Below are 18,939 nucleotides of genomic sequence, written 5' to 3'. Positions count from 1 at the left end.
GGGGCGGCTTTTGCAATGTTTGAAGACTTTGCAATAGGGAGGAGACTACTTAAAATGGTCTTTATTGGAGTGTCTTGTTTGAGGTTGTTATTACATGTAAATTAGTATAGTCAGTGGTTACGAAGGTCATCCAGAACACTTCCTTTTTGCTCTCATTTCATTGCAAAATCCTGTAAAGAGAGATTGTTTGTGTGCTGTTGAATGCATTAGTTGATTAGTTGTTAGCTAAATCGTTACTCAGAAGAGTTACGTACATTAATCTGTATCACTGCTTTGAAGTCTATGGGTAACTTCGTTTTTTATGCTACCTTGTAATTGAGGCTATGGATATCAGCCCAGAGCATTTTTGGAATGTGAACCAGTAGGGGCTTGGAGAGCAACTTGCTAAAATATAATTTCAAAGCTGGATAGAGAACACAGCACTGCTGTATATCTCGGAAGTTATCTTGGTACAAGAGTGTGTTCACAGTATGCCTGGAAAAATGAAAGACTAGTTTCCTTTGGTAAATGCAGTTAAACTTTGTTGGCACTTTGGGGATTAAAAACAATCCCTGCTGGATTTCATTGCTCTCTGAATTTAAAACAGGTATAGCATCTCTGTGATGTAGGTGACTTTTCTTTAGACTAGGTCCTTTCTTCTTGATCCTGTGGTGCAAATAAGTGTTCATTACCAGAATCAATAAATAGTAAGGAAGTAAAAAGCTATACCAAAGAACTTTACCAGGTAGGTAGAGGAGTATAAAGACAAATATGAGAAATGAGCATATACTGGTTTTTTGGTTAAAAATGGAACAAAACATTCTCCCAGAATGGAATCTTAGGTACAGACGTTTGTTCTTGATGACTCTCTCCTTCAAAGCACATCTGGTGAGTCAGGTAAAATCTTCCTGTCTTCTAACATAAGGTATTGAAAAATTAATAGGAAGGGAGCATCCTTTGTGTAGCCTATTTTCAGATATGCAGTATATTTGAAGTCTGTCTGATGGTTTTGTGTGCGTTTTTTTGATGTATAGGGTACAATTTAGGTAAGCACCATCCGCACACTGTCATTGTTACCTTGAAATATTAAATGATTTTTGAACTGGTTTAAGTTCCAAGTGCTCATTTAGGAACAACCCCCCCCAAAAAAGTTGTTACACAATTTAGTTCAACCTAAACAAGTTGTTCTTACTGAATTAAAAACATGTCCTCATTCAGTCTTTTGTTAGTGTGTACAGCCTTGTGTCTCTCAGCCTGCTGGTGATCCATTTAATTAAACCAGATTCATCTCCTGGCACATCTCACAGAAGCACACTGCCTCAAAACAACCTGTTGCTGTTTTTTTCTCTTACCCACCGGATATGAGGTGGGGTGTTTAATGCTGTGCTGTGTAATCAGATCTTCCTTATCCTAAATCTACACCTGCCTCTGTGGTGAACTTAAATATAGCAACTTGAAATGCAGCGTAGTTTTTCAGACTAGAATTAAAACCACCACCACCACCAAACAATGGCATGGATACTTTCTATGATGTTTAAAGATGGAAAGTTTAAAAATCAGTTGAGAAATTGCCAGATGAAGTTGCAGTAGCAAGAACTGACAGAATTAAGAATATGCAGAATTCTTAAAATAAATGCTCACATGTATTGCAGGGGGTAATAAATTATGCAGCGATTATTCATGCAGCTGAGAACAAACTCAATACCATGAGCAGAGAAGTGTTGATGTCCCTGCTTAAAGGGATAAAAAAAGTAATCAACTGTGTAGTCAAAAGTAAAAAACTCCACAAAATAGTGTTTTTTTGATTTGTCACTTCAATTAACAACGAAATACAAGCTTCACCAAGACTGTAAACAGTTCCTCTCATGTCAGAATGCCTGATAAAGTGCTTAAGGGATTACAGAAGGAAACCTGCACTGTCCTTTTCACTAAAAATAATGTTTTCAGTAATCCCTTTGAAAATCGGGAATTTTTTGTTTCTAGGAATGTGCAAATTTTATTAAGAATTCTGATTTTAGACAACAGTAAATTTAATTTTCTTGTATTTGTGATGGTTTTGGTTGTAATTTTTTTATTTGCACTTAAATTATGAGGTAGTTTTACAAATGAAAGTGTATGGAACTGAAATGTTAGTGCTATCAGGTTAAAATAGTTACCTGCATGCCCCTTAGGCTTCAGAAGATGTGAGAAGGCTTTTCTTCTTTTGATGCAAATATGCCTTTAAGTTCTTTTCACTACCAGCGAGGTAAGTGCTATTTCTAGGTTTCTAAATACCAAAATCACAAAATTTTTATTACTACTGGATGAGATTATTGCCAACAGAATTTAAATGTCACTTTCAGGAAGCTTCCCTTGCTATTTGTATGTTAAATCTTACTATTTAAAAATTTTGTTGAGTAGTTTTAATAATCTAATCCTCATAAGCTCATAATGTACATAATGTACATTTTCCCATTGTTATATACCTCTGATACTTGGAAAAGCAATATATGTTTCCTTTCTAAGCTGTTGCTGTTAGGTATCTGTTTTTTTGCATTGAACACTTTGGGGAGGTGAGGAGATGACAACTAAGATCTTGACATTAAGTCTATTTGCAAGCCTTTCTGGTGAAACTTTCTATGCTTATTTTTGCTGTGCTTTTGGCACTGCTTTCTTCCCTGCACTCTCATCCGTCTTTTATAGCTAATGTCCACATAGATCAGTAGCAACAGCATGGATTGTTATGGAAAAGGTTAACATTTTAATCAGTGAACCTGACCTATGTAGTAGTGCAGACATGATGAAACATGTTAAACAAGACTAAAATTTAGATAACGTAGAATTTCTTCTTTTTTCCTTTAGAAATTTGTGTTCTTACTGATCTTTTATTTGTAGTGGCTGGCCTTCACCTGGACTTCACACTGCTGATCGCAACCCTTTGAGCCTGACAGTCCAGACAGTTTCCATGTCATCTCACCGTCCATTTATTTAGTCCATACTTCATCAGTTTGTTTATAGGATGTTTTCATGGGAGACAGTGTTTTATATCCTTGCTGAAGTAAAGAGAAACAACTTCCTCTTATCCAGCTAGTACTTTCATCATAGAAATCTACCAGGATGGTCAGGCATGATTTCCCCTTCATACATCCACGCAAACTACTTCCAATAACCTTGTCCTCATATTTTTAGAAATGTTTCCCAGGGTTATTTGCTCCACCACCTTGTCAGGAATGGAGCGAAGGCTAACCAGGTGGTAGTTATCCAGACCCTCCCTCCTTGCCCTCCTTGAAGACAGGAGTGGTGGCTTCCAACTGTCAGAAGCCTCTCCCGTTTACCATGACAATCCGTAAAATAGTTTATAGTTAAGAAACTTGCCCTGACTGCAGGCCATTGTTTTCTGGAAGTATGTATGGAGGAAAAAGGAGGATATGGGGTAAGAAGGAAAGAAGTTTCAATATAGAGTATTGAGAGTAGGATTAAAAAAAAAAGAAATTGGCACATAAATCAGGAGCATTGGGAGTGATGTGGCACCCAGAATCATAGAATGGTTTGGGTTGGAAGGGAGCTAAAAAATCATCTAGTTTCAGCCCCCCTGCCCTGGGCAGGGCCACCTTCCACTAGCCCAGGTTGCCCAAAGCCCCGTCCAACCTGGCCTTGAACCCTTCCAGGGAGGGGGCAGCCACAGCTTCTCTGGGAAACTGTGCCAGGGCCTCCCCACCCTCACAGTAAAGAATTTCTTCTTTATATCTAATCTAGATCTGCCCTCTTTCAGTTTAAAACTGTTACCCTTTGTCACTATATGCCCTTGTGTTTTGATGCTCAAAGAAGGTGAAATTTGACATATTTATCACTTAATGGGGCTATTACGTGGTTGCATGAGGAAGTAGGGAATAGGAGTTGATGACATGGGAAGTCTTTAGAGTCCTATGCCCTATGTTCCTCTAAATGTTAACAAGCTGGGTTTAATAGCCTGAGAGTTTAAAACAAACAAACAAGCAGCAGACCAGCACATTCCTCTATCGTATCCTGTCTGTAGTTGTGGCTCCCAACATTTTGGGGACATACACAGTGCTCTGAGGATTGTTCTGGCTTATTCCTATGCAGTCATCTTGAAGTGGAAGAATTCTAGTAGTCGAGGGTGCATCATATATAAATTGTTCCAATTCATTGCTATTTCAGGAGAAATTGGAAATTTTGATCTGCTTCCTTAGAAATTAATATTATAAATTATGTCTTTAGAATAGGAATTTTGCAGTTTGGAGGGATAAGGATATTTTTCCAAGGGAAAACTGTTTAACTTCTGTTTGCAAGTGACAGAAAAATGTGTGGGTGAGAAACAGTGCTGTTCCACTCTGGATAACTTGAAATATCCTGATTCCAGTTATGCAGTCCAGCTCTGAATTAAGGCATTTGCACATTTTCTACATTCTTTTAGATAGCATACTTAATTTTATTTCTAGTTTGGAAGGTTTGTTTTAGAAATACTAAGACGGTATATATTCTCTCACTGAGGAATGATGGACAGGAAACTTGAACTTCAGTATTACACGGGCACCTGTTGACACTCCTCAGCCAGGTTTTCCAGGAAGGGGTTTGTTAGTCTTCCATTTGAGAGGTGGGTAATTTATATCTTGCATAATTAGGGGTGCAGGAAAGGAGGATTGTCCCAACACTTTATTTTAAACATACTGAGAGTTGGCATTCTTCAAAAAAAAAGGCAAGGTTTTGTCAGAGCTTTTAGGCAAAGCATAAAAGAACAACACCCTGAAAATTCTTTGGGTATTTATTTTAGGAGTGGGACCACCTAGGACACAAGATACTGAATTTTATGTTTTTTTGTCAGTAGTAGTATCAGAGGAATTGCAGCAGGACTTAGAACTCTGTACTACATGCTGTGAAAAATAAGTAATTTGAGGTAATGTTTTGCTTAGAACAGGATGCTTATTTGTTATGAGAAGATGTTTACCTGTTTTGGAGTTAAAGGAATGCAGGCTGAAAATGGTTATTTGTGGGTTCTGTGCCATTAAATATTCTCTTTCATTCTGTTGAAACAAAATGGGTGTCTAGGAACTGACAGTTCAAAGTCAGCTGAGGCAGTCCGAAAGTGAAAAAAGAAAGTTCATTCCATACTGTACATCCACATGTATGCTCTTGCTGGCAAACTGTCTGGCAGTGGTAGTGCAGAAAAAGCTGAAAGGACATTGATAAGGGTCATCCAAGGAATGCACTCCATCTAGATCTAAAGTAGAATTTTATCTGGACTCTGCCAATGTTATAGAAATGTGGCATTTCTCATGTTTCTACAGGAGAAACTAATTCTTGGCCTCTGGCAGTAGCTGTATAATAGCTGCTGTTGCCCTTCTCACAAGTGGAGGTTGCTGCTCGCTTGCAGGTGGAGCTGGTGCACTCATTTCAGTGGGTGCATTTGTAAAGGCCAGAGTGTCCCCATTCCTGCTCAGTAGATAGAGACATCCTGATAGCAGCAGAATATGCATAAACTTGTCTGTTTTGTACTTACTGTATGAAAATAGTGAACTAATTTCCAGTGCTGTAGTCGAGCATCAGCTGGAGAGTGTTGCTTTTACATTTCAGGACTGGCAGTACTTGCTTTATACAGTGAGCCTCTGCTCTGTACCACGGGACACTGTATGGCTGCAAATTTTAGAAGAACTTTTTAAGGGTATGTGGCAAGGGGTTAGGAACTTATGGGGGTGTGTGTGTTTGGTATTATGGGGGTTTTTGTTGTTTTTTTTGTTGGTTTTGGGTTTTTTGGTTGGTTGGTTTGGGTTTTTTTGTAGTATAGGTTTTTTTTAGTTTATAAAAGTTTCTGTATAGTCAAGTCAGAGGGTGGATATCTGCTAAGAAAGCTGGAGAATTCATCTATCTTCTCTTCCAGGAGTGAAAAAAAACCCCAACAACCTAAGGGCAGAGCCAGCCTCATAAATGGAGGACCATGAGGTATAATCAGGGCATTAGGATATCATAGAATGGTTTGGGTTGGAAGGAACCTTAAAGATCACCAAGTTTGAACCCCCCTGCCATGGGCAGGGCCACCTTCCACTAGCCCAGGTTGCCCAAAGCCCCGTCCAACCTGGCCTTGAACCCTTACAGGGAGGGGGCAGCCACAGCTTCTCTGGGCAACCTGTGCCAGGGCCTCACCACCCTCACAGTAAAGAATTTCTTCTTTATGTCTAATCTAAATCTTCCCTCTTTCAGTTTAAAACTGTTACCCCTCCTCCTATCACTGCACTCCCTGATGAAGAGTCCCTCCCCATTTTCCTGTAGCCATTTTAAGTACTGGGTCACTCTAAGGTCTCCCTGGAGCCTTCTCTTCTCCAGGGTTCACACCCCCAACTCTCTCAGCCTGTCCTCACAGGGGAGCTGCTCCAGCCCCCTGATCATGTTCATGGCTTCCTCTGGACATGCTTGAGCAGGTCCATGTCCTTCTGATGTTGGTGCCCCCAGAGCTGGACACAGCACTACAGGGGGAGGTCTCATGAGAGCAGAGTAGAGGGGGACAATCTTGGCCACAATTCTCTTGATGCAGCCCAGAATGCACTTGGCTTTCTGGGCTGTGAGGACATGTTGCTGGCATATAGTCAGTTTTCTGTTCACTACTACTCTCAAGTCCTTCTCCTCAGGGCTGCTCTCAATCCAGTCATTGTCCAGCTTGTATTTGTGCTTGGGATTACTCTGCCCCTTGTGCAGGACCTTGCCCTTGCCCTTGTTGAACTCCATGAGATTTGCATGTCCTACCTCTCCAGCCTGTCCAGGTCCCTCTGGATGGCACATCCCTTCCCTCAAGCATGTCAACTGCACCACACAGCTTGGTGTCATCTGCAAACTGGCTGAGGGTGCATCGATCCCACTGTCCATGTCACCAACAAAGATGTTAAACAGCACTGGTCCCAACACTGACTCCTGAGGACACTACTGGTCACTGCTCTCTACTTGGACATGGAGCTGTTGACCGCAGCGCTTTGAGTGCAACCATCCAGCCAATTCCTTATCCACTGAGTGGTCCATCCATTGAATCCATGTCTGCAATTTAGAGACAAGGATTTCATAGTATCAAATGCTTTGCGCAAGTCCAGGTAGATTGTGTGAATATTGTGAATGAGAGATTCTGTTGCTTCTTTGCAACACACAACCTTCAGTGGCAGTCACTAAAAGTATCTTGTTCTGGTGCTGAGTTACTTAAGGAAAACATGGAATTAGAAAACTGAAGAAATGAATAATTATGGTACATAAACATGTGTTCTTTACTCTGTTCTGTGAGCAATATCCTGATTATGCCCATGATACATTCAGTCTGTTTTTGTAAGATTGCTCCACAGAAAGTGCGGTTTCTGCAAATTTCTGTAACCCCTTCAACTCTTGGAGTTCTTTCAGTTTAGACACATAATACACTTAACAGGTTTCTGTGTGAATTTTTGCTAAACCCCCACACCACGTTGGTCTCCTATCCAGTTATATTCACATCCCATGTTGTTGTGTCCTGCTGCAGAAGCAAACTAAATGACTGAACAATGACTGAGCCTTGGTAAGCTTTTCAAGATGTTACGTTTTTTGGGGGAGGGGGTGGTTTGTTTCTCCCTGCTGATAAAACACAAAAGTTACTGGAAAGGAAGGTTTTCCCCATTCCTTCATCTTGTCAAGAAGTTACTACTAGTGGAATTTGGCATCAGTTAGCAGTAGGTTTTGATGAGACCTGAAGCTTTCTTGGATGAGTGCAGTGGAGATGGTTGCTGTAGTGTGGTAGTACCTAAGGTTTTCATTGCAGCAACTATGAAGTAAAGGAAGGGTGGGGGTGACAGTGTTACTGAAAGAAAGATTTTTGAAAATCAAGCTGGGTCTTGTGTAGTTGGTTTATATAAAATGTTAGTTGTTAGATTGTGTTTTTTGTTCTGCGAGACCTGGGTTGGGAGTGGCTTAGGATCTCCCAAAATACACATAAGCTTGTTTGAAGTAGAACATCAAGGGCTGTAGTGAACCAAGAGGAAAAACATTGCATGGCTGAACTTTTATCAACTACTTTGTTATAGATCATGCCTAAAATGAACATAAATAAAGATTTATATGAGCTTTCCTTTAGTTTGTTTTTACATCCTTGACAGCACTTAATATATAGCTCCACTTCTCTGCTTGTGTAGTTAGTGAATAACTTTTTATTTGTGCAAGGGTTTTTTTTCTCAGTGGAAGACTGGAAAAAGGAAGTACTAAGAAAAATTGTAGATGTTTGCATTGGATTTGCATGTGTGATGGGGTGTTTTGGTAGTGGGGAGGGGGCTACAGCGGTGGCCCCTGTGAGAAGCTTCTCAAAGCTGCCCCCCAGCTCCAAGTCAGACCTACCTCTGGCCAAGGCTGAGCCAGTTTGTGATGGTGGCTGCGCCTCTGCGATAACATATTTCAGAAGGGGAATCTGGGAGGAGGAGTTGGAGTTATGGGGAGGAGTTGCGAGGAAGACATCTGTGAACACCGAGGTCAGTGGAAGAAAGGCGAAGCGGGGGGAGGTACACTGGTTCACCCCTCTGCAGCCCCTGGTGAGAGGGCAGGGCTGCTCCCCCTGCAGCCCCTGGAGGTCACCGGTGGAGCAGATGCCCACCTGCAGGACCCACAGTAGAGCAGGCGACTGTGTCTGAAGAAGGCCAGGACACCGCTGTAGTTCGGTGCTGGGAGGATTGCAGCACGGTGGGGTGACCCACACCAGAGCAGCTCTAGAAACACTGGGGCTCATGGAAAGGACTCAGGTTGGAGAAAGTTTGTGGAGGACTGTCTCCCGTGAGAGGGGAACCACACTGGAGCAGAAGACGAATTTGAGGAGTCCTCCTCACGCTCTGAGGAGGAAGAAGTGGCAGGACTCACCGCGCCCGCCCCCATTCCCTGTCCTCTGTGTCTCTAGGAGGGGAGGAGGTAGAGAAATCCAGAGCAAAACAGCTTGGGAGGAAGGGAGGGGTGAGGGGAGGGTGTTTTTAGTATGTGGAAATGCTTTTTTAGTATGTGGAAATGTCCTACTCTGTTAAGTGTTGTTAGTGTCTAAATTAAATTTATGTTTGTTTTCTTCCCCCAATAATGGGTGAGTCATCCCTCCCTGTTGTTATCTATTCCTGAGCCTTTTGCTTCATTTTATCATCCCCAGTCCTGAGGGGGAAGGGGTGTGTGAGTGGCATTGTGGTGTTTGTTTGCTGGCTGGGTTAAACCACAACAATATTGTACCTATGACTTCTTACCCCCCTTCCCTTTTTTATTTTCAGAAGGTGAAGAACAGATTTAAAAAAATATCCAAACAGCTTATGAATAACTGTGATGTTTCCTGCAGGCCTTTTCTCTGGGGATCAATTTGAATACGAAAAGCTGCAGAAGTTACTTTGTCAGGCAGAAAGCTGATGTTCTTCAGGTTTTCATATGGATGGTTCAAGCTTAAAAAACAACAACAAAGTCTTTTCTTGGAGCAAACACATTTTTCCTTAGGACTTTATTCTGACAAGTGGTCAGAATAACAGAAGTGGGGTGTTAAATGCCTGTTCTTCCATTGGTGGGCTGGAATTATGCTTGAGATGGGTGTGAAACTTTGTGAGACATTCTCAAGATATTGTTTAACTCTGGCATAAAGATGTTTTCCAGATTATATCTTCATTCACTAATTATCCCTTTAAAAAGATCTTTAAAACTAAAGTTTCTGGTTAGTCTCCATTCAGATTACTTGCTGGAATGGTTTCACATGGTTTGATTTTTTTATTTTTTGATTTTTTTATTTTTTTTCCCACGGCAATGTGTGATGACTCTGTGTGAAAGGCTTAATGTAGAAAAATACTGAAACTGTTTCCAGGAGTAATAGACTTTATGTTGTGATTTAGGTTTACCTTCTTTTTAACTAAATCCATAAAGGCTGGGCCAGGGTGTAAGCACACATGGCGGTGGTTGTTTTTCTGCCTATCCTGCAGACACTTTACAAACAGCTCCAGCAAGATGGTTCTGTGTCTAGGCATCTAGGCACCTAGTGTCAGTAAGACAATATTGATAAGCGTTGAAATCGCTGCTGACTGTTCCCTGGTCAACTCTGCATCCTGCAAAGAGGAGGAGTAAAAGGTATAATTGAAACTTCAGGCCTTATGCCAGATACAGTGAGATGTCAAAGGTAATCGTGATTGTTGAGGTTCTGGAAACATCAGTAAGTGAATTAGTGAGATTTTTATATAGAACTGATTGAAGAAAGTTTTAAAGCAGAAATTTGAAGGACAGTGATCAGTCTTTAACGATCTGCATGGGTCAAAACTTGAGGGGGAAAAGGAAGGCTGTCTTTCTACCCCAAGGCGGGTCATTCCCTGAAGATATTTAATTTGTTAAGATGGCAGTTTCACAGCACCTTTTGCAATTTAAAAATTCTTACTGGGCTTTCAGGGTACTTAAACTTCTCTATTACCAGTTTTAAGTTTACAACACTTTATCATCCGTGTCTTGGTGGCAGGACAAGGCTTACATTCTGCCTTGGTTTATGTATTCACTGATTTTTGTCGCAGTTTCTTGTACTCTTAAAAGCTTTAATATTGTCTCTTGGTTGAAATGTATCAGATGGGATTATGGAGATCAGCACAGGTTTTTTGGAAGTGGTGCTCGACAGCTCAGTACTACACAAGAGATGAGCTCTTGGATCTGTCAGATGCTGTTATGTGCCGACAGTGTTGTTCCTGTGATGTTTGGTAATGTAAGTCATTCAGGCTGCCATCAGAAGAGCGTTTTTTTTGATGTTTTGTCTAGTGTTTGAAGACATAAGATACTTAATATCCTTTCCCTTAGATCTGAAGAAGGGCTGTGCCCCAAAAGTTAGCTCTGTTTCAGCTGCATCAGTTGGTCTTGTACATCTTGGTCTTGCCTAGTTTAATTTTTACAACAGCATTCTTGAATGTGTTTTCAGCTTCAGCAGAACACTGCCTTTTGTGAAGTTGTCCTCAAGTCAGCAGATAAAGTTTAGTACACTTAAAGGTCAGTTGAACTTGGAGCTGCAGAGAAGAGAGGTATTGGTCTGCTCATAAATTTATGTATCATAAAAGGATGCAAGGCTGGGGATATTTGCTGTCTTTGAATTACCAAGTGCTGTTTCATCTAGTTTCACAGCTGGTTACCTAAACTAACGAGCTTTATTTGGTGGTGAGCTCCTAGAAGCCTTTTAAAAGTAAGCAACATGTTCTTGTGTTTTCTGAACACTTTGATAGCACTCTGCAGGCATTTTTGTAGGTAAACATAACTTGTTCAACAGAATTGTGCTGACTACAAGCTGTCTTGTGTAATAGGAGGAACAAATGAGGCTCTTTAAGGTGGTGGATTTTGCATCGAATGAAAGGTTTTGTGTTAGCTGAAGATGACCTTTGATTCCCCATAACAGAGCATAAAATGACTGCCTGAGGAACTGCTCCTTCAGAGTTTATTGCTGTTCCTGTGAAGCAGTGATATAGGTGAAAACTTGTAAAGTGAATGTCCCTTCTTGATATAAAATTGGGAGAGGGATTGATTAAAGTGAATGGGAATTGAATTTTTTATGTTTTAGAGGCTCAGTTACACCTGGGCTCTACTAGAGATTCTCCTAGTGCAACAGTTTTGCATCCAAATTATGCTAACTGGAGGGGAAAGGGGGATTTGTGTCTATTTAACAGTATTTTCTTGATTTTTAAATACACTAGTCTTTGCTTGACAGCCTTAACGTTTGTATTATAAAACTTTAAAAAGATGTGTAAAAATTAATTTTTAATTTTCTGGGTTTTTATGCTTGAAGGGTGTCAGCACTGGCTTGTTGATTTGTTTGTTATGTAACGCTGAAACTTTACACAGCTACTTGTTTTAGCCTATAAGTGTTTATTTAAACATAAGGGATTTATGCCATGTTTCTCCTTCAAGAAGAAATAAAACGTTAATTGTTCCACCAGTGTGTTTTTAAATATAAATGGAATAATGCTGCAGTAGTGTGAGCTCATGGATTATTCAGTTTGTAGTTGCACTTAATGGTTTGGAAGTCGCTGGAATTGCTAATGTTATATTTGTGTTTTGTGTAACACTGTGAGTCTTTGAACATTCCATACTTTCTTCTGAGGTGCAGTGACACATAAATCAGGTACAACTCGTAGTTGTAAACATCTTTTTAGTGCACAGTTTTTGGTAAGCTGTTGTTATAACTTTGTATTTAGCATATGGAGGAGAAGCAGGACAAGGCAGACATGTCTGGACGACACCATTTCTGGTAAATTAATTGGACCCTTTGTGGCTGCACAGCTTTCTTTTGTGTAACCGGTTATTAGAGAGATGAGAGAAAAAGCAGCCCAGATATGAACAGACACTGAAGAGACTTGCTGACCCATAAGGAACTTCATTTTGCTGTATCCCTCTTAGAAGATGTGACTAATTATGTCTACTTTACCCTTGAATTAATGAAGAGGGGCTTTAAGAAGCATCTGTAAGGTCGACTGATCCACTTCTGGATCCCTTCCACAGAACAAATGTAATCCTCGCAGAATGCGTTTCCTTCAAACATCATTGAAGGGGTGGGGTACTCCCACTTCAGATACCTTCTGCTGTGCTTACCTCATAAATAAAGGTTTTGCCCATAAATAAAGGAAGCTTTTTAAGGTCAGGAAAGGTTCTGGTGACCGTTCTGGATAGTTTTGTCTCACTCCTCCTGTCATCCCTCCTCTTTTTCACCGTCTGAGAAGGTTGAAGAGAAGCAGTGCAAACGTATGAGCACAGTGAGCCCGTCACAGAACAGTTACCCAACTTTAATTTTGCAGTAAAACAAGGAGCAGGATGCATAGTGTTCACTTTTTCTCCACTTAGTTTTCCAGGTCTCCATGAAGCAGATTTTTTGCTTTAAGCACTGGAATTGTGAAGGAACTTCTCAAAGATGTCTTGAGGATAGCAACAGTTTTGTTGTTTGGTTTTATTTTTGCATTTGTTTTGGTTTGGTTTCGTAAATAGCCTAGAACATGAAGAGGCAGAAGATTGGAATCAGTGCCCTAAGGAAGGAGTAATTTTAAACCATTCTCAGCTTTCATGGCTTTGACTTTATACTTCTCTACAGTAAGCCTTCAAAAAGTAAATGGAAGGAAGTGGGAGAATATGAGCGGGTTAGTCCACCCACAAGAAAATCTGCTAAAACTTTCATGCCTGAAAAGTAATACAACCCATATGGGTTTAAAAAATGGCTAGTCTTTATTTATGAAATAATAAAAATAAAATTAACTTAGTGGTCCTTCTAACATCTGTTGTCTTAACAGCATGGGCTAGGAGGCTGCATGCTGTCTGCTCTGTTGCTCAACATCAGAGGATCCTTTGGGAAGGGCAAGTATGGGAAAATTCTTTAAAATGACAATCCTCCAGCTCTCTCCCAGCGTCCTGCTCTGTTTCCCTTCCCCACCTCACTACTACCAATAGGTTGAGATTTGAAAATAAAAGCAGTTAATTCTATCAACTACTATTTTTTAATGTAGTTCAGAGGATAGTAAGTCTAATTAGGTGACTGTGGCCCAGAAGGTGATAGTGTTGCTTTAAATCTCCACATTTTTCAGGAACGTCCCAGATGTATTCCACTAATAAAGCTCACTGAATGGAGAAAGATAACAATAAATTCAGTATGGGGTTGAATTTATGCTAGAAGACTGTCTTAAGCAGAGATCCAAAGCAGTTTATGTTCTAGAATGAGTTTATGTTGGGACAGTGGCATCTTCTTCTGGTCAGTCGAAGCACTCTAGTATGAATCTTGTGGTGTATTTTCTTCTCTTCCTGGCTGTCGACTGCCTCAGGTTGAAGCTAGGAAGTGTGAGCTTCACTCTGTTGTACTTGTTCAAAAGAAGTCTTAAAGCGGGTACCACTGGAAGTTCAAAATGAAGACTAAAATCACAAATCCAAATTTTTTTCATTTGATTGATGGGAACCTCACAAAAGAGAGCTTAGCGCTTTTTTTTGGTCTTTTTTAAACAGTGATTCTCTAAGGTTTATTTCCTAAGTCATATTTACCCTTTTCCTTCATGAGAAAAATCTAATTTAGAGCATCAAATTAGTTTGTCCATATTGCAGAGAATCAAGTGAATTCCTGGAGATGATGTTGCTTCTTTGTTGTGCTGAATTATTTCTGTTGAAGGCTTGCATTTTGACACTTAAAATGTTATTTGTCTTTCATTTTTTTTCTGTCAGAATGCTTGTAGCTAAATAAGAAAGAACATTTCTAGTGACAGTAAAATGATGACTGAGCTTGTCAGTCTTCAGAAATCCTTCTGAGTTGATGAAGCTTGTCATCCTTCTTCTCTGTTGTGCCCATTGGCAAAGGATGTTCAGGAGAAGACTGTATGCTGGAGAAGGTGTGGGTGAAGGGGCAAGGGGTTGCTAGTGGGCAAGGATGATAGATTTTAGAGACCAGGTAACCCAAGATAGGTTTCCAAGACAGCCTTAGTAGACTTGAGTTTAGTGTAAGGTAAACTTCAGGAGCCAGATTTGATGTAATGGCAATGCACCATTTTTCAGTACTTCCTGTGAACAAAGGAGATATTTGACTCCGGCTAAAGGGAAGCTTAGGGCAGATCATCTTTTCCACTCTTAAATATTATGCACACGCACACAAGCTAATTAGAGTAATTAAAAAAAAAAAACAACCATAAGAAACAGGCTTGAGAGAATGAAGATTAATGAAGATTATAGTGCAGTTTGAATGTCTGGAGAGCATGTTTGCAGAATTCTGGATACAAACATGGAAAAGCAAATGAATTAGGATGCAGAAGATTGTCACACGAGCAATAAACATGTTTTAATTTTTAGAACAGTCATCAGGCACTCTTAGCTTTGCAGGCTGTTCTGAAATTGTCTCAGTGGCTTTACAAAAAAAAAAAAATTCCTCCACTCTTCCTGAGGGCAAACTGGGTTTGGGAGCTCTCATTTTTTATTAGCAAAAATGAATGCAATTGAAGAGATGTTCTTCTACCTCTTAGATCAATATGCAGATCTTCTTAAAATAAGTGCATTTGCTCTAGTAACTACTAGAGGGGTAAACAGTAGCCCATGAAGTGACTAAGATTACAAATGATCAGGGTCAAACTGATGATGATGATGTGATTGCTATGCTCTAGGCGGCAGCTCTTCATTTCTGTCTTAACATGCAAACTGGCTGCTCTCTTCCCTCTGTTGTGAGGATATCTCTATGGCTGGTACGTTCATCTGGTAGCTGAGATGTTGCAGAAGAGGAACTGAAAATCAAATCTTTATTCTGCTGTTGAATGCTGCTTTGATACAGACCCGTCTGCTTTCTACACAGAGTTTCTGAATGCTGAGTTTCGTTTGGTTTCTCAGGGCACTGAGACTCAGGCAAGTGTTCTCTGGCTCTGTCTCATTCCCCTTCCCAACAGTACTTGGATTTGCCAGCCAGTTTGATCAAAATTTGATGAATAGAGATACTAACTGATGTGAAAATAATTGGTTGCGTAGCAGAGAGATCCTAACGATGCCATTCACTGGGGCGAGAATCTGTAGTTAGCACTCTGCTGATTAGATATCCGAGACACCCCCCAGGAGCTCAGTCTCTAGACGTAACCCTGGAGAAAGCCAAGCTTTGCCAGTTCATCTGATAGGCATTTTAGATCTTTATTTTTGTTTGGATAAGCTTGAGTGGAAAAAATTATACAACCTTTTATGTGCCTCTCAGTTGTACAAAACTGTTGTTTAACCCTTTATTCCACAAGGCTTTGTGATTTTTGCAGTCGACTTCACAGGATCAGCCCTGCCAGCAAAATAAAAAACTAAATGCCTTGGTACAACTCAAAAGTATTTTTTTTTTCTCCCCTTGCTTTCAAAAAGCTGATGCTGTAATTCAGTAAGTAGTCTTTAAAACCAGACTGAAATTGAGCAACCAAAGTCATAGTCACAGTAGAAAAGTCTTGACTTGAATTTCCTTGGAGGCAAAATACTCTTTCTTAGCTGAGGACCTTGGCCTGTCTGTTGTTATTGGGGTAATCTGACTTTTTTCTGGTTAGAATGTGTATTTTAGGAAAATAGCCAGTGCTTCTACATGTTATTAGTATAAACTGATGCATTAAATTTAAAAAAAATAAATATATTTTAGAATTTTCTTTGATAGCTGTTAGCATCATTGCTTACACAGTGAGTACTGTGCAGATACTATCAGTGTGTGTCAGCATACTCGTCTTACACAAGAAGGAACGTTCTTGTTCCACAGTCCTAATTTCTGACAGATGTTCCTTACCTCAGTAAATGTTATAATCTGATTGGCATCACTTAAAACAGATTATTTTACATAAACGGTACTCACATGCCTACTCGATGAGCAGTATTTATGAAATGTTGCAAATACTCTTTATTAAAGTATACTAGAGAAATACTTAATTTTTCAAGATTTTGGTTTTGGTTGTTTTTGGTGTTTTTACTTTTTGCCTCATCTTCTGCTCTATCCCTGCCCCCCTCCCCACCCCCAGGTGAAAGTTTGGGGGTTCTGACTTTTCCAGAACACAAATTTTATGCTTCTGGCTTTTTGTGCAGAAAAACTGATCGTGTTGTTTGAAAGAAGAGAATGAGCATATGTCTACTGATTACTTCTTAAAATAACATACAGAAATTAAGTAATTTTTCTAAAAAAAGTCTTATCATAAAGGAAGCACTTGGCTTATTTTGAAAAACATATTCTCAGTGTAAAATACTGGATAACTTCTAAGACTGAATTGAAACAATTTTCGTGTTTTGTAGTACTTTCTTTTCACCTTCATTTTGTAGCCTAATATTACAAGAAGAAGGTATGTCCTTGAGGAGAATGATTATAATACTCCTATCATCAATAAGGATAGCTGTAATGAGCAGACAGTATCTCTTGACACTTGGATTGATAATCTGTATTAGTCTCATCTGTTAAAAGTATAAAGAAAAATGCAAGTCCACACATTGTGTTTATTAAAATTCTCCTTGGTAATGCACTTACCAGTTGATTTTTACAGGATTTTGGTTTTATGACTAAAACTTAATATAGGCCCTACCATTTTTACCTCTTTAATTTTTTTATCTAGTTTTCTGCAAAACACTTTATGAAAGAAACGCGGGCTTTTTTACATTTATATTTTACACCCTAAATCACAGTCTAAACCAACTTAGGGAAAACTAAAGAAGTAACTACAGCTTTCCATTTTGTAATGAAACAAGACTGACTTGCTCAAGGTCATAGCAGAAGCCTGTGGCAGAGCTGGATGTGTAAAAGCGTCTGTCCTGCGCTGCGAGCTGCAGCTTGAACCAGAAAGGCACCGATTCTGTGTCTGTGCATCTTCTGTAGACACACCAATGCAATAATTTGTGTTTTAAATATTGCTATGACATGTTTTGCTTTATTATTGAAGGTAAATATATTCGACCTCGTTGCTGAAAGTATTTAGCTGTCTGTGTAGCACTTAAGGGCTTTGAAAACTTTCTGGTGGGGGGGAGGAAGGCATCCAGGCATGTCTTCAGTTCCCTTTGGCTTTCTGCAGCCCCAGAAAGAGCTTTGTGCCTGAGCAGTGATGCAGAACATCTGATGGGCCTGGTTGTGGCCTAATCTCTCTCTCCCCCTCTCCTTTTTTTTTTTTTCCCTCCAGTGAATATTTTTTTCTCCTTTAAACAGAGAAGAAAGCAATACTTTTAAAAAAGCAGCAACTGTATTTATCAAGAGTTTTGACACATACCACTGTATTTTCTGCATAGCCAGTGTATTGAGAAAGGAAGATGGCAGTATTATAGGAAAAAAATGGTAATTAAATACACGCTGTAGATGAGTGCATGCTGATACAAGTAGGCAGATAGGTTAAGTTGAAGGCTGCTAGCTTTAGATTAATTCCCTTTTGGTTATAGTCTTGGATAAGCCTTATGCCTTACTGCTGAGGGCTGGGAGTGAGAAAAGATTACCATGGAATATGTAAAGAGCTTTAATGATCTCTGTGTGGGTCTTGTTCCTGTCGATTTTAATACATATTTTAGCTGAATCAGTTTCTTATCCTTTTTGAGAAACCTTTTTCTAGGAGAGAAATGAGTATTTATTTCTGTATATATATATGCTGCCTGAATGTGTGTTTATAAACACAGGCTTTTTGCAATGTTTATACTCACATTTTTAAAAGAAAAAAAAATTGTTGTAAGCAATTTTGATGTTATGTGGTGCAAAGTTAAGAAGAAACAAATGTCATGCAGCACGTGGCGTGTACATTTGTGGTGACCTTTGCCTTCTGATTAGAAGTATATAAAGAAGCCCTGGGTTTAGAGGAGGACTCAGTGTGGTACTGAGTAATTACTGGCATGGGCTGTGATATTTGATCTTTATTTAAGGCAAAAGAACACTACCAGGGTTATTTCACCAGTAATCTTGCAGTTGTGAAGTCAGGCTGGGGGTGATGCAGGGTCAGACCTCAATTTCTGCTGAAGTTCATGGAAGTTCTTGTGCGCTTTTTAGGCTGTCGGCTCTTTTTTTTTTTTTTTTTTTTTTTTTTTTTTTTCCTTCTCCCGGTACAGCCTTATGCAAGTATCGATACAAAATACATAAAAGCGATGCCAAAACGTGACTGCTCGGTGGGAAGGTGCCGGGGCGGGCGTTGGGCGCCCGGGGCCGGGGGAGATGCCGAGGGCGGGAGACTGGAACAACAGCCCCAGAAACCGGTCGGGGGAAGCACATCTCCAGCCACGACCCGGGTCAGGCTTGATTTGCAGCTTAGCCGCTTTCAGAAGCGGCTGTCAGTTTGGTAAACAGGAGGCTGCCGGGTGAATTGAACAGAAGGGGGAGATTAGCATATTAATGTGGCGCTCGCTAATCGCCTCTCCGCCTCCCTCCCCGCCTCCCTCCCGCAGGAAGGCAGGAGTACGGGCACCCACGCTCCCTCCTTTCGCCCTCCTCGGCACCTCACCCCCGAGAAAGGATGGTCCGGGCTTTTTATCGCCCAGGCGTGAGAAGATGAAGCAGCGGCGCGGCCTCCCCCCGCCGCCGGA

General features: G+C 40.3%; 1 protein-coding gene across 1 annotated transcript in view; it reads left to right on the top strand.

Annotated features, from left to right (window-relative positions):
• The window catches only part of PTK2 (protein tyrosine kinase 2), a 206,922-nt gene that overhangs the window by 31,014 nt on the left and 156,969 nt on the right, over window positions 1-18,939 (top strand). The window lies entirely within an intron of this gene.

The sequence above is a fragment of the Athene cunicularia genome (genome assembly GCF_003259725.1).
Source record: "Athene cunicularia isolate RWA chromosome 2 unlocalized genomic scaffold, athCun1 chr2_part1, whole genome shotgun sequence".
Lineage (NCBI taxonomy): Eukaryota > Metazoa > Chordata > Aves > Strigiformes > Strigidae > Athene > Athene cunicularia.
The sequence above is the reverse complement of the archived record's forward strand: the minus strand, read 5'-3'. Positions and strand labels throughout refer to the sequence as shown.